The sequence below is a fragment of the Lactuca sativa genome, chromosome 3 (assembly GCF_002870075.4).
Source record: "Lactuca sativa cultivar Salinas chromosome 3, Lsat_Salinas_v11, whole genome shotgun sequence".
Classification (NCBI taxonomy): domain Eukaryota; kingdom Viridiplantae; phylum Streptophyta; class Magnoliopsida; order Asterales; family Asteraceae; genus Lactuca; species Lactuca sativa.
In genome coordinates, this window is record NC_056625.2 from 313,877,468 (window position 1) to 313,886,975 (window position 9,508).

Genomic DNA, 9,508 nt, shown 5'->3' on the forward strand with positions numbered 1-9,508 from the left:
TGTTACGTTCAAAATCGTGTCCTGATCAACAAAGCCCATATGAAAACACCATATGAAATTCTCTATGGACACAACCCATCTGTCAGCCATTTGCGAGTATTTGGCTGCCCTTGCACCCTTATCCACTTGGAATCCAACCCAAAGTTCAATGCCAAAGCTGATGAGTGCTATTTCGTCAGATATGCTGCTCGTACTGCTTACCGGGTATACAACAAGAAGACGAAGCAAATCGTGGAGTCTTTCGATGTTCGCTGGCTTGAAGAGAATGAGAGAGACGCTAGGGTGGGTCCTAATTGGCTATTTGACTACACATCTCTATTCAAATCCTTTAGTGTGTCGTCTGATAACCAAGCTGGGTCTACCTCTGGCTCGAAAACTATCTCTGAAGACGAAGATAAAGAGGTTGTCTACAGACCACCATTGGTTTCTTCTGATCCTCTGGTGGTGTCTACTGTTCCAATTGCTTCTCCTGAATCCTCAACACAACAATCTACTCCAGATGCTGATGCTACTCCTCTAACTCTAGTTGAAAGAGATTTCATGAACCAAGATGCTTCCACTATCACTCAAAATCTAATGGAACTTCTCTTTCCCAAACAGATCGCATATGAGGTTGTAGCAAATTCACAACACGAAGCTGGTACATCTACCTTGGATTCTTTAGGACATGGCGGAGCAATTAATATTCATAATCTTCCCGTCTCATTCAATGACATCAGTCACGAAATCCCCTCTTGCATACAGCGCGATCATCCGATAGAAAACGTCATTGGTCAGCTGGGCGATGGAGTTCAAACGAGAAGTCAGAGTGCAGACGTCAACACATGTCTCTATTCTTGCTTCATTTCTCAAATAGAGCCCAAGAACATTGAAATGGATTTGAATGAGCCCAGCTGGGTAGATGCCATGCATGACGAGCTCAATCAATTAGAAAGGCCTGGGATTTGGAAGTTGGTGGAGCTGCCTAAAGGCAAGAAATCTCTCGACACTAGATGGGTGTTTCGGAACAAGCAAGATGATTTGGGTGTCATTGTCCTTAATAAGGCGAGATTGGTGGTCTGTGGGTTCAGAAAAATTGAGGGTCTTGATTATACAGAAGTCTAGGCTCCGATGGTGCGCTTCGAGGCTATTCGTATCTTCCTCGCTTATGCTTCTTACATGAACTTCACCGTATATCAAATGGACGTCAAGACGACTCTCTTTTACGGCAAGGTGAAGGAGGAGATTTATGTTGACCAACCTCCTGGGTTTGTTAACTCAAAACTTCCTAACCATGTCTACAAGTTAGAAAAGGCTTTATATGGGCTGCATCAAGCTCCCAGCGCCTAGTATGCTACCCTCACATAACACTTGCTCGACCATGGCTATTCCCGCGACAATATCAATCAGACCCTATTCATCAAGCATGTCAGTGCAGACCAGATTCTTGTCCAAATATACGTGGATGATATCATTTTTGGGTCGACGAGTCCTCAGCTATGCAAGGAGTTTGAGGGCGTCATGAAAAAGTGGTTCGAGATGAGTTCATTGGCAGAGATGACCACGTTTTTGGCACTTTAGGTCAAACAATGTTCAGCCGGAATCCTGGTTCATCAAGCCAAATATGTGGACGATATGCTTGAGAAATTTGGGTTCGGAGACGCTAAACCTGCTTTAACGCCCATGGCAGAGAGACCACTGTTGACTCCTGATCTTAAAGGCGAATCCGTAGATCAAACGTACTACACATCGATGATTGGATCGCTGATGTATCTGACAGCAAGTCACCCAGACATCATGTTTGCGGTCTGTCAATGCGCATGCTACCAGGCTAATCCTAAACTATCTCATCTTATTGCTGTTAAAAGAATTTTTCAGTATCTCAAAGGCAGCCCAAAACTGGGTCTTTGGTATCTGAAAAATTCCAAATTTGACAGGAAATCGACTTCAGGCGGATGTCAATTTCTCGGAGATAGGCTGGTGTCTTGGCAATGCAAGAAGTAGAATACTGTCTCGACCTGAACAGTAGAAGCAGAATACGTAGCCGTGTCTGCCTGTTGCTCTCAAGTCATATGGATCCAACATCAGCTGTTGGATTACGATTTGAATTTTCAAGAAACCCCCATATTTTGTGATAACGAGGCTGCGATCCAAATTGCTAAAAATCCGGTCCAGCACTCAAAAACCAAGCACATCGACACCAAAGTTCATTTTATCAAAGATTGTTGTGAGTGCTCGCTCATTCGGCTAGAACAGGTTCACATTGATAATAATGTGGTGGATCTGTTCACCAAGCCGTTTAAGAAAGCTCAATTCGATGTGCTGGTAAAATTTTTGAAAATGATTCGCTTTAAGGATTAACTTTTATTTAGGTTAGTTTAAATTTGTGCATTTTAATTTCATTCTCTTCCATGCACAAATTTAGGGGGGGGGGGGGGGAAATAAACAAAACCAAACAAAAATTAGAAAATTAAAAATCCAAAAACAATAGAAAATCAGAAAATCCATAAACATTAGAAAAATAGAAAAATCAAAAACATTTTTTAAAAGTGATGTGATGGGAAGTGATATAAAACTAGTGATAATAGGCAATCTGAATCTTTGTAAGGTATCAAAGCTGAATTGTCTAGGCTCTATGTTCGATGCGCTGGTAGGTACAAAAAAGTTAATGGTCTTGACTAGGTGCAGATGAACTTAAGGAATCTAGAGACTTGATAAATCATGACCTAGATAGTTCCGTTTAGCCTGACAATATAACGCTTGGGTAGGTTGAGCAGGGAGATATACATGAGAATCCACTAGTCACATTAAGAGAACCCGTATCTAGAATTGTGGTTTAACTTTTTCTCGATGTACATATTTTGTCCTTAATTCCGGTATTGATGGGGCGACTAGGGAATTCAGATAACGTAGGTTTGTAGAAAATTATTTTCTTTCTTTCTTACTATTAGTCATATGTTGTCCCCTCTGTGTGATCGAAAGATCCGACCTCGACTGCAACATATGCAACTCTATCTCTTTGCATCTTCTATCTATGCTATTCTTTCTACCTGTTAGCCATATGTTGTCTCCTTTGCGTGATTCATAATCCGACATGGTACACAACATATGCAACCTTCTACTTCTCAATCCCTCTGAAATTCTAGTTAGTCATATCTTTCACCCTCTATGTGATTGGAAGACATCTGACCTGGGTGTACAGCATATGCATTCTAAATCTATTGTCACTCCTAATAATTGTCTGCTCACCTAAAGTAAAGAGTATCTCGGAAGTCCTTGATTATTGGGGTATGTCAGGAAGCGGGAAACATGTTCTAGTACATCTAAAATTGAACAGTTCTAGATTGTCTGTAGATCTTGCTGCTCAATTTAGGCGGACAACAATATCCTTGGTCGTTGTCAGATAAATGGTCCTTAGGAATTTTTATCTAGTAACTTAGGATCAATCTGTCCTGTCACTGATAGCATTCCTAAAATTTGTCACAATTTTTCGTGCTTAAGTGGACCCCAATACCGGCGATCGACCAGATATATTCATAAAAGAAAAGGTACTGATAAATTGAAGATGATTGTCTAACAACTTTGATCCCATATCACAAAACGTTAATCAATTTCAAGATAGAGGATTAAATTTAGTTTGAATAAAAATTTTAGTATTTTTATTTTATTTTATTTTCATTTTTTAGGATTGATAAATTTTAGAAAACGTTTTGGATTTTATTTTATTTTTATTTTTATTTTTAGTCTTTAAATATTTAGGATTGGTAAAATTTAAAATATATATATATATATATATATATATATATATATATATATATATATATTATCTGAAGTTAATCCTCAAAATGATTTATTTTTGAAATTTTTGAGTATTGGGCTTAAGGCTAAGTGAAAACAGGATCAACCCATGGGTGAAGAACCGGGTTTGGGCCAAGTATATAAGGAAAAAGGAACTCCGAATTCAGTTCTTCCCTCATTTCCTTCTTCTCTGACCGAATACCTCCATTTTCTCTCAAACCCTCGAAATTTTTTTTGTGTGTGTGTTCTTCAAATCAACTTGTTTTTCTTGAAGGTATGAAGATTACGACCTTGCTCATGTAATTTTTACCGAGAATCGACCGTGAATTGTGGCCAAATTGTGAAAACAAGAACTGTCGGCGAGTTTTCAGTCGAAGCCATATTCGGTCCATCGGCTTACCGACTTTCAGTCAAGCCGAGCCGTTCTCGGTTAAGCCAGCTCGGCTGGCTTTCTGTCGAAGTTGTTACCTCTGAGCAATTCATTAGAGATATCTTGAAGATTGATGATCAAGCTGCTTACCCAACTGACATTGATCTAAGAATTGTTGATGAGTATCTCAAGAAGATGGGATACGAAGGAGTCTTTCCACCAACCCTAAAGAAGTTGTTAGCTCCTTACTGGAGGTTTCTAGCCCACATTTTTGTCAATTGTATATCTGGGAGAAAGGGTGGTCCAGACGAAATATCCTCGAGAAATACTCTGGCGATCGTTGCATTGGCTGCCAGGATTGACTTCAACTTCTCAAGGTTCATTTTGGAAGAGATGGATTCTAATGCTAACAAGAATTCGAAGGATCAATTCCTCCTCTATCCAAGATTTATTCAAATCTTCATCAACAACCTATTTCCCGATCTGGTCAAGACAGGAGAAATACTTGACATGAAAGCCTTCGGACCAAACACTGTGAGCCTAATCAAGCAGAACCGTAAAGGGAAAATCATGTTTCATAGGAGGTACCCTCTCGTGAAATTTGGAAAGTTTACAAAGCTGTCAGACTCTTCAGAATCCCATGGGTCGTCTGAAAAAATGTCAGTTGATCAATCACCGTCTGAACATGCAAATGTGAATGACGATGTTATCACCGTTTCAGACCATGGGGTTGAAAATGTTACTCCATCCACCAGTGTTGCTGAAGAACATGATCTCACTAATGTGGCGGTTCAGAGTGACTTTAGTGAGGGAACTACAGAAGAACCTACTGAGACTGAAAGAGGAGGAGAGGATGAGTATGAAAATCTTTATTTCTCCGGTTACGACGAAGATGTATTTGAATTCAATTTACTGTACTTGAGCACCCTTTACCAAATGAAGACCTTGATGACTTCCTCAAAGATATTGATGATGGTGCCAATTCAACACCGGAGATAAGGGAGAAAGCTGACGATCAAGAAGTTGAGCCTCCGGTCACCGTTCAAATGGGTGATTCTTCAACTCATATGGACACATCATCAGGGATTCCTCCACTTGATCATGTGGTTCCTACATCCAAGCCAATTACAAGTGATACCCAGTTTGTCCTAACCACCCAGTCCCTGATGAAAAAGCGCAAAGTTGATCCAAGGATGAGACTAGTTTTTCCTTACTCAACTCAAACCATAGAGACTCCTTCATCTACAACATTTGCTCCATCTTCATCTATGCCCATTCAAGAAAATCCCAGCCCTATCTATGAAGCTGGTGGTTCATCTGTTGGCTTGAGATCATCTCCTCCAAGGCTTTATCATGATACTGTCTCTGAGAGACTAGCTATTCATTTGGCCCAACCATCAAGTCCAACTAACTCCTCACGCAAAAAAGGAATATCGTTTGAGGAAGGTTTATCTGGGGATGATGACGTCTCAGTGCCTAAGCTGAGAAAGGAGATTAGCGTGTTGAACCAAAAAAAATCAAGCTTGATATCAAGGTTGCAGACCTTCAAACTTAGAATGCCAAGCTCAATATTCAAGTTGCTGATCTCCTTGAAGAAAAAGCTTAGAAAACAAAGTAGATCACCGATCTTAAGACGCATTTTGGTTTGTTGACCGCCAGCTATTATGATTTGAAGAAGCTGGAAGAAGAATTTGGTGACAAATTCAAATCATCTGTGAATGAGCCAAGAGTCTATCCTCCCAATCAAGACGCTCCCGTAGTTCCACCTCCTACAAAAACCACCACAGTTGTCAATCATTTTAACAAAGAACCAGAGCAGGCTCCACATGTAGTGGCATTAAAACGTGCTAAACTAGCCAAGTCTACTGAGAAGGGTCAATTTTCGTTCAAGAGGAGCTCGGATCAGAATGCTCCCGTGGATTAACAAAACGTCACCTTTACGGATCTTGTAGAAAATAGCTTCAGAGACGTTTATGGTGATAGGTGTGGGATCATCTCACGGGGATTCCATGACCCTCTAAGAATGTGGATTGTAAGAAGGAAGAGTGGAAATACCGAATTATATAAATATGCTCACGACTTCAACACTTGGACCAGGGTTGATCTTACGGAATTGTGTAAGGCTCCTTTTTCAAATCCAAAAATGAACCCAAGGCGACACAGTTCAAGTTATTTTTGGAAGGTCAAGTGGCAAAGGGCTTTCCCTCAATGAAGACTGCAGATTCGATCATCAAGGTATACCCGAATGTCATTGATCCCAAAACCAATCAGCCTCTTCGGACGGTGATGTGGTGTAACGCCCAAGTTTTCGGGCTAAGCATTTTAGACGATTTAATAGTCTAGGTCAACTATTGTAACTTTTTTTTTGAAGTAATAAAGATGAAATATTTGAGTATTATGTAAATTATTTGTATTTGTGTGCTTATTACTTATTTATAAATGTATAATTAATAAAAGATAAAAATAAGCGTCAAAATTAAAGTGTGAGATAAGTCCGATATCTTTACATAAAGTTGTAGTGGTCAAAACAAGGATTCTGGGGATATAAAGAACACCGAAATCCGAGTTATAACGAAGAAGTTATGACCCGTCGAAGTTTTGCGACGGAACCGACACGATACCAGGAAGCATAAACAGTGCATTTACGATAGAGTGAGATTTAGCCTTAGCGATCTAAAAAAAAGTTGTAGAATACGTTAAACCGAGAGCATCGATACAAAGAGCACCCAAATCTGACTTCGTATGAAGAAGTTGTGATTTTTCGAAGTTTCGACTTAGCAGTGTACAGCCCGAAATTCGAATATTAGATTGAGCGGTTTTCAGCCGACACAACCTAAACGAGAATCGAAGATCTCGTTAAAAGTAGCATAACAATAAAAAGACAGACGAAAACAGACGTCGGATGAAGAAGTTATGAAATTTTAACGGACCAATCGTGTCCCGGTCTGTTAATAATATAACTTTTAAAATAAAGTCAAAATTAGCCGATGAAGTCTAAACGAAAGTTGTAGAGTACGTTCCCACCTTCGTGTGGATATAAAGAACGTAAAAAACGGAACTCGTACGTGAAATTTACGAATTTTTAAAGTTGAAGCATGAAATTGCGAGACCTGATGAAGAATCGATGATGTGGCAGTGATGTAGACCGTCCATCGCAGATCAGAGGTCGCCTCGGATTCGTACACGTCACTCCTCGCCTACGCCCCGTGTCCGAAGTCGGTACGCCCCGCGTACCCTCGCTCTTATCTGCTCCGAGTGCAAGACAATTGGAGGCTCGCTGACAACCTCATTCGAAGATACGCGACGCGTAGCCAAGGATTACACCCAGCATAGTCCAAGGCCTCGCAGGCTATAAATGGGGGCGAGGGTCTCCGGATTTTTCACACCTTTCTTCACTCTCTCTCTAAGATCTTTCTCTCTCTAAGGCTCCAAACCACTTTTAAACCCTAGATAAAACCCCTAGCACCCTAAGGAAGCCCCGAGGTTCCCAGAGCCCCGAGAAAAAGGGTCTTTCGGTTTCGGAAACGCTGCTCCGAGCAAAGCCCGGTTTTCTTTAAAATCCGCTGTATGTGACCTACGCTTACACAAATTTTAATATAGCTTTCAAATAATTATAGTAATGTTATTAGGTCCTTAAAATAATTATTTGGGCTATTATTATGTGTTATATTGAGTGTTATTTAATGCTTATATAATAGTAATAATACTCAGACTATTTATTTGTCGCGGTTATCGTTAGACTAAACCCTAGTGGTATTGATACTAGGTTTTATCGAAGGAAATTGTTTTAACAGTATCGAAGCGCTGTCCGAGTGCTGACTCATCACCTTTCAGGTGAGTGCATATTTACTTTCAGCTTAAACGTAGATATGAAGTATTTTATATAAATTACGTGCTATGTGTGCATATTATCTGAATACTTGTTGTCTATGCTGAATGAACGTTTTTATACATGTTTTCAATGATTTAAAATGTATATGTATTTTATATCTACAAAAATGTTGGGGTAAAACATCGGTAGACGTAATAGGTGGTGTGTGATAAAATGATGAGAGGCCTCGATGTTGATGTTGTTGATTCTGTCATCTAGCGGAGTATGGATGACGACCACGGATTCTTCTAGACAGTCAAGTGGAAAATTGGCATGCTCACAACCTGTAGGTGTTTGTGAACGATGTGTTCACCGGTGTACTCCATCCGCCACATGGTTTCCTTTAGGACATGTATTGCTGAGGAACCCCCTTAGCAGTAGTGTCCATCCCGATGATGATCCTTAGGATAGGTCCCTAATGATAGGTGTGATGGGTTTGAGCCATAAGAACTTTCCTATGTGCACATACAAACCCTAATGCTTGGATCTAGGTTTCTCTAATTGAACATGCAATGTATCCAAGACTTTGATTGATAGATCCAATGAAAACATTCAAATCATAACATATGAAAAGTGAAAGAGAGAGAAGGTTGAGAAATCGGTCAGGGTTTCTTCAAATGCAAGAGTGTCGATTTCCTCAACCCTATGGGTGTATTTATACTAGTGAGCTTCCTAAGGTTTCACCCTTAAAACCCTAATTGGATAACTTAGGCCCTAAGCAATCCAATATCCTTTATGATAAGCCTTGGACGATTTCTAGGCTCTTCCAAACCCTAAAATCGTCCACCCCTTATCCATAAGGGATCATAGATCAAAATACAACTATCATACAATTGACAGTTTATGCCCCTTTACTCAATTAATCTCTTTAAGTCAACAAATTAATTCATAATTAATTTATGACTTATATTAAATAAATAACAATATTATTATTCCTTATCTTATACTCATAATATATAAATAATATTTCTTCTCTGACAAAACTGCAAAAATGGTCCCTGTGGTTTCTTATTTTATGTGGTTACGGTCCAAACGTTTGAAAAGTTGCAGATTTGGTCCTTTTCAACAAGTTTTGTTGTGGTTTTGGTCCCTCGTCTGTTAGTTGGCTGTTAACTTCCTTAAAATGACAATTTTACCCCCAGGGACCATTTTCACAGTTTTGTCTTTTACCATACTATAATGACCATTTTTGCATACATTCTTTTTTATTTTATTGAAGTATTATTTATTAATAGATATTATTTTTAATATATAATATTATATATTAATAAATATTCTTTTATTGGATTATTACATTTAATTTATTATTTTTAAACTATTCTTTTTTTAAACTATTTTTATTGGATTATTACATTTAATTTATTATTTTCTTCATATACTAAATATTATTTTATTGGATTATTAATTTATTTTTAATTTATAATAATACTTCTTGTTAATTTTATTGGTTCCACCACAAAATCGTGGTATACGCCAAATCGTCGTCTCTC